General features: G+C 35.3%; 1 long non-coding RNA gene across 1 annotated transcript; it reads right to left on the bottom strand.

Moving 5' to 3' along the window:
* Positions 1 to 2,430: 2,430 nt before the first annotated feature.
* LOC143601675 (uncharacterized) lies at positions 2,431 to 4,650 on the bottom strand. Its single transcript, XR_013147696.1, has 3 exons — positions 4,592 to 4,650; positions 3,271 to 3,336; positions 2,431 to 2,767 (listed from the first exon to the last, which is right to left on the bottom strand). It is a non-coding gene; the product is annotated as an uncharacterized LOC143601675 (long non-coding RNA).
* Between the last annotated feature and the right edge of the window lie 2,594 nt (positions 4,651 to 7,244).

Here is a 7,244-nt window from a genome sequence, read left to right as displayed (position 1 = left end):
GGCTCCAAGTCAAAACCGTAAAAACAACACTCCTGCTCACAAAATATTTGCTTTATCAACTCACTACAGTTATTGTACGTTGTTCTTGCACTTTACATGGTGCTCAATTTGTTGGCTATGGTCGGTTGACAACACTATAATACTTCATCGTTTATATCAACTTATTTATAAAAAAAATGAAAAAACGGTTATAATTCATTGTACATTGTCCCACAAGTTGATTCGAAAATCTTCCACCCAACATGAATCTCTCTAACTTTTCTTTATATCTATGCACCTGATAGTTGACTTCGCATCTCCATGTATCTCACCCACAAATAACATTCGTTTATGATCTTTTCTCAAGTTATAATTCATAAGACTCCGTCAATATCATGCTAACCATCAGTCAACATGACCAGATAAATTGTAGTTTGCGCTGAGTAGATGACCTTCAATGTTATGGTAAGAAACCTAGTGGATAGCCAGATTCGAACCCGCGAACTGTCCTAAAGAAGAATCGGGTGCTTACCTCTCCTAGAGTAGGGGAATCATGTTTCATTGCCTATATATTCGTGAATTTACACTATGTTCACATGTAAAATAATATAAATTAACATTTTGATTTTCTAGACTTTGTATGAATGTGAACTTTTATATACATTACTCATTCATGTACGTTGATTTTGGAATTTGGACTGTACTACTTTTGCATGAGTTGAGTTTGGGCTTAATAATTACAAGTCGAGGGTTTGACAAAAAGATAACGTTTACTCATAGATGATTGGTTTGGTTTCATTCATCATGCGTTACTCTTGAAATTGCTAAAGGCCTTGATTGGGTTATGTTTGTGGCCTTGTGGGTCTTTCACAATCCAAAATTTTGTGGGTTTGGGCTTTTGGAATCACAAGTGATGAAAGTTCGGTTTCCACTCATAATTAGAGGTGCACAAATCAGGTTTTTCAAATACTCGGGTTCGGGTATAACTGGGTTCGGGTATACCCAGGTTGGGTTCGGGTCCAGGTATTGTCTCTAAAAACCATACCCTATGAATCGGGTTCAGGTCGGATATTGAACCGGGTATTCTATAATCGGGTATTTGAATACTCTATTTCCGAGTATTGATAAAACCCTATTTTTGGGTATTTTTTAGGGTTTTTCTGGGTTTTTTTTCGTGTATAGATTGGACTTTTTTAAGGGATTACAATTTTTAGGGTATTTTCTGGTATTTTTCATGTATTTTTCGGGTATAGATCGGGTATTTGAAAAACCCAGTTTCGGGTATTGGAAAAGCCCGGTTCTAGGTATGGAACCGGTTCCGATTTTCGGGTATTACTTGGTATAAATCGGATCCGATTCCGGGTATGGGTTTTGGTACTAAAATGCATACCCTATCCGTACCCTACGGGTAGGATAGGGTATGGGTTCGGTATTAAAAACCCGGGTATAAAAAAACCTCCGGGTATTTTTTTCGGGTCCGATTCCGGGTTCGGGTTTTTTTTCACCTCTACAGCTCTACTCATAATGGGAGCCTCATTTACTGTTTGATTCAACAACAAACATTATGAATACGTTTTTGTCAGTGCATCTATAATTGAAAACAAAATGCAGTTAAAATTGCGAAACATGGTTATATTTCAATTTTGACTAAACAAGTAAAAACCCCGTGAAATCAAACCAAAAGAAACCGTTACTAACGGTTTGGTTTGGTTTGGTTTGGTTTCGGTGTACAATGTTCAAAAACCTTAGCAATGGTTTGGCACACATTTTGCCCTAAAAATCATCCAAAAAACCTAAAAATCATCAAAACCTGTCCGCAAACACCCATCTTTCTGATATTTGATGATGGTCGATTGAGGCTAGCAATTAACACTCAAAACCTAACTTTGCTTTGAGCTTATAGGAATTGCTTCATAAAAAGCTTTTGAATTAGAGTGAATTTGGATGACTAATTTCACCATCGAACCAATAAGCATGTGAATTGAGTCACGGATACGAATTTAGGATGTTGGTTGCAACAATGGTAGTGGACAGCTGATTTAGGGAGGACAATGAAACAGTTATTTTGATAACCTAAGTCCCACCCATATCTAGTTGTAAAACCGTGTCCCATACCTGACCATTACACGTCAAGGTATCGGATATGCTCATTAGTCTGTGAAAAATTACTAGTTCGGATCGTCAAATGCATTTCCTAACATATAAACATTTCTATAACTTTGTTAAGGAAATCAGAAATATATAATGAATTAGTGAATTAGTATATTATTCCATCACACAAGAACAAAATTAAATAGAAAATAATGTTTGTACGGTTTGGTACACATGTATGCATGTTGCAGATAATCGGATCTTGTATCGTATACCCGTCTAATACACAATCACATACGCTCCAAATTTTTGGGGTTTCAGGTTGGCCCCATAGGATGTATTTTGTAATGGGTTAATATTTTTATAATAAACAGTTGTACATGACATCACTATCAACAGATGCAAATAACAAACAATTATTCTTGTAGCAAAATAACCATATTTAAATCATGTTTTCATGTCAAGATAATGTGATATAACCATTTGTCATGGTAGAAACGAGTAAAAACTAATGTAAAGGCATCATTGTCTAAACAAAATCAAACAATTACAAGCAAAACATAAGATACTACGGCCCGTGTGGGCCCACTCGAAATCATCAAGAATTATTCAAAACGAAAATCAGTACCTCATGCATTCACTTCTCCTTTTAGTGGTGAGCCTTAGCTGCCACCTTTCTTTGAGAGTTCGCCTTTGCCTGATAACGCATCAAATATGTGCACAAAAAAGTTAATAAAGAATCGGCAAGCATTAATTTATGTCACGAGTCACGACAATTACCCAACACAAATTAACGATTTAGATTTAGTCTAAACACGCTCGGGTCAACCTGGTGAGTTCGTGGGTTGACCCATGCAAACCCATTTATTGTTATAAATTTTGAGTACTTTTTGCCAAAAGTAAAAGAAACACGAGAAGCGAGCATTAGGTTTTATACTTTGAATGCCATTATATATGCATACATTTTTTTTGTTGCAAATGTAATTTTAGAGTGTTAATATGCAAAAAAAAAGAAGAAAAAAGAAAGAACAAGAACAGAAAGTTCAGGTTTAAGTGTTGTGTCCTGATTTTTTTGGGTTCATGTCAAGTAGACCCACGAACACGATGCAATTAACACCCTATCAGCAACTATATGAGAGAATAAAATAACAAAATAAAAGTTTGAAAATTAATATTAATAGTTAAGAAGTGATGCAGTACCTTAAGGTATTTGAGTTTCAAGCTTCCATAAACTAGTCCAACAGAGAATGCAGACACACGAGCCACCTACGATAACAAAATCCAGAACCATAACAATATGCATCAACCTCAGAAAGAAACCTTTAATTTATAAAACATGCACAAAGACACAAAGCATAACTTGATAGATGACGTATTAGACTAAAGTAAAGATTCGAAGATCTCAGATTTTGTTTTCATTTGTTGTTTAGCATTTCAAAGCATAAATAGGTTGGTGGGTTGCAACAGATGGATGGTAAACAGGTTAAACAGGTCAACCCAGTTGTAATATGCAAATTTTTATAAGTGTTAGATCCGTAGTTTGGTTTTAGAAAAACGTGTGGTGTTACAATGCATTCTGATCCCAAAAGTCGGCATGTGATGTGCACAAAACATGTATGCGAAACATTTGTAATAACAATATTTTAAACACCAAAATAGTTATAGACGATGGGTTCATTTTAAACCCAAGTTCCTTGGAAATATATTTTTGCCTCCACGTTTCCACTTTCCACCCATAACACAAAGCCACCAAATCCTTAAAACAAGTCCAAATACAACACACATTGCTAGATGAAATGGGTGAAGTAAGTCATAGACTCATCCTGATAAGTTGACAATTAATCCACGGCCCTGCCCCTTAGGGCTAACCACCATTCGTTTTGTTGAACTTATAACCACCACATTCATATCCGTTGATCAACAAAATTCAGTTTTTGCTTGTCAACCATAGAAGTAAGGTCTGTGGTTAGCACGCAGAAACAAAATTTTACTAATATGAATATGATGGTTAAAAACTCAACAAAAACAGATGTTTCTCAAGACCATGTAAGTATGTAACTAACTGCCAACTTATCTATGTAATGTAACTCAGGTCCTCATCTTCGTCTAACAGTGTGCGTTGTATCTGCATTATACTTGTTTGTGAAAAAAAAGATAAAACCATAAAACAATCGGGTGGGTTATTTAACAGGATAAATGTATCTTATAATTAAAATTAGGGATGGCAGTGAAACCCGACCCCGAGGGTTTGGGATGAGGTTTAATAATCGGGCATGGGTTTGGGAATACCATTGCCATATCTAATCAAAAATTGAAATCCAAAAACCTACACATGTAATCAAATTGCAATTACTAAACCTAAATCCTAAGCCTCTAACAAGCAATTGAAAACTAGATCATCGAGACTGTAGTATTTAGTGACGTAAACTATGCATCTAAAACAGCAGCGATGATTGATTGGTAATATAATAATAAAAGAAAGAAAGAAATGTGTAAAAGAAAATAAAAGATAGAAAGTTACAAGAGCGAGGGTGCTGGTGCCGGAGTAAGGGCCGGGAGGTGGTGCCATCGGAGTAATCGCTGGTTGGAGTAGATCTGAAGCCCTTGAATAGAAGACGCACGCACAAGGACTTGTTAGCGACAAAAGGACTTGGGGTCTTGGTTATGGTATGGACCAATAAAACAAAACCAAATTTGGTGGCCCAAGCCCATCCAAACTACTTTTTACTCTCTCTCTCTCTCTCTCTCTCTCTCTCTCTTCCCCCTTTGTTAACCCATAACACTTAAATTAATGGGTGGTTAGTTCACACTGCCTATGTGACGGTGATACAATAACTAGCTATTTCTAGTTATCTTACAACACACAGCCTTAATGACCCAACCCAACATCTCTTAACTAAATAATATCTCTCTTCCATCGATACAATTCAACACTAATTAAATTTGACTCACATTCATAACCCAGCCCAACCTAAGTTGTTATTATATAAAGACAGAATTATAGAGATTGCCTTTTATGTTTGTAGTGAATTTCAGTGCTTGTCTTTTATCTTTAAAACTGACTTAATTTGCACTTTACATTTCCAAATGCTACACCCTTGTCATTTTGCCCTAAGATAGTTAGTTTTTCTTTTTAAATCCGGTCATCTGCCTTGCACGTGAGGGCATATTAGTAATTTTACCTTTTCATTTAAAAAATATTTTAATAAATAAACAAAGAAGCAAATTAAATAACTTTATGTACCTTAAATATATATAAACGAAACATTTAAAAACTCTCTGGTTGCTTCCATCTCTTCTCAAGCCATCAGATTGTTTTATTTGTAAATGGAGGCTCCTCATACAATTGATCTGAATTTACGGGTATAAGTCTCACCAAACCCAGATAGCCCTTAAACAGGTTATAACATCTCATTAAATTAAAATTTAGTCTTACTAAATATTTGATATGAAAATCTTATAAAATAGGGGTATACTAAAAATTAAGAAACAATTTTATAGTAAAAAAAACGGGTCATGGGTCTCAGCAAACCCAGATAGCTTTTAAATGGGTAATACATCCCATTTATTTGTGAAACCCTTTATCATCAAACCCTAAGCATATTATTAGCTTCCTTACAATAAAAAAATTAAAATCCAAAAAAATATATAAATACTACAATTATATAGATCGTTAGATTGCAGAAGTAGGTGATGATGTGGTGGTTTGTGGATGTTTGTTGTGGAAAAAAGTATAGGTTTTTTATTTTGTTTTTTTTTTGAACGGCCAACAAACATAGAATGCTTGGGTACTCCGTACAGGTGACCAAGTGGCAAAAGGCCACGGCCAGCTGGCCTAACCTAGCCGTATGGAGCTCTTAAGCGCCTCCAAGTTATCTACTGTTTCGGGGAAAACCCACCCGCCCGAAAGCCCATTGGTGGTAAAACCTGGACGTCCTAAATCGAACTGGTGATCACAAATACCTCAGTATTCATTTATTAAGTCACCCATGTCCCCCCTAGTGCTATAGGTGGGGATTGAACTTGGGTCTATATTGAGAAACCCATGTTTTCTACCGCTACACATATTGGAAAGGACAGTAGAAGTTTTTTTTTATAAAAGATTGAAATCTAATGTGGTGCTGATGTGACGGTTTATGGAAGTTTGATGTTGTAGATGCTTAAGGGGTGTGGTTGTTGTTAGACAATGTAAGTTAAGATAAAACAAACAAAATTTTGTTCAAACTATAGAGGGGGTCATGGAGGACGGGCAGTGACAGCCCAACTATTTTGGAAGCCTAAAGCATAGAGAAAAAACGGGGCCTTTTCATAGGGTTGGAGACCAACTATTTTGGAAGCCTAAAGCATAGAGAAAAAACGGGGCCTTTTCATAGGGTTGGAGAGAAGAAATTACAGAATTTATAAATTTTTGTTTAAAATGTTTATAAGCAATTGTCGTTTTTATATATAAAATTAAAAAATTTTAAATTTGTTTTGAAAAAGGAGTTTGATTTATGTAATACAAATAAAAAGGAATATATATATATATATATCACCCAACTTCGTTTTCTTTTCTCAACAAAGTGGAAAGTAGTTATATACCTGGGGAACCATTTAGAAATTAACAAAGTGATCAAAAACAACTAAAAGAACTTGCAACCTAAGAAGTTAGAACCTGGGTGGTTGAATGCAAAGTCCTCTTTTGAAAGTTGAATTCTTGTATTCTAACCGTTGAGGTAATATATGGTAATGTTTATTCTTCAGGTATAAGGTTTTAGTATGTTTTTTGACATATATACATATATTTAAACATTTTAAACGGAGGCCTAAGCCCTAGCTTCACCCAACAACACTGTTGGGCCGGCTCTGAGGACGGGACAACACCCTCTTTACACAGGAGTGGCGTAGTGTTTGAGATGTGAATGAAAGTGTTGTGGCATGTGCATGAACGTCTTACACATAATCTTATAGGTAATTTTCCTATTGACTTTAATAAATAGTTTAAAAAATGTATAAATGTGTGGTAGAACTTAAAAAAACGTTCATCAAATCTAAACTTCCCATAATTCTTTTCTCTCTTTTAGTTTTAACATGTATTTAAGAAACCATCAAATTTGGTTGGTAGAGAATGAAGGAAATTTTTGTCCATATATCTACTTAGCCACTTTGATTGGCCTTTGAGATCTTAGATCTCA

The sequence above is a fragment of the Bidens hawaiensis genome, unplaced genomic scaffold (genome assembly GCF_021521415.1).
Source record: "Bidens hawaiensis isolate Kalapana, Puna unplaced genomic scaffold, B.hawaiensis_p1.1 tig00056956_1, whole genome shotgun sequence".
In the NCBI taxonomy this organism is placed as follows: Eukaryota; Viridiplantae; Streptophyta; class Magnoliopsida; order Asterales; family Asteraceae; genus Bidens; species Bidens hawaiensis.
Note: the sequence above shows the minus strand (reverse complement) of the source record. Positions and strands in the feature narration are given on the sequence as shown.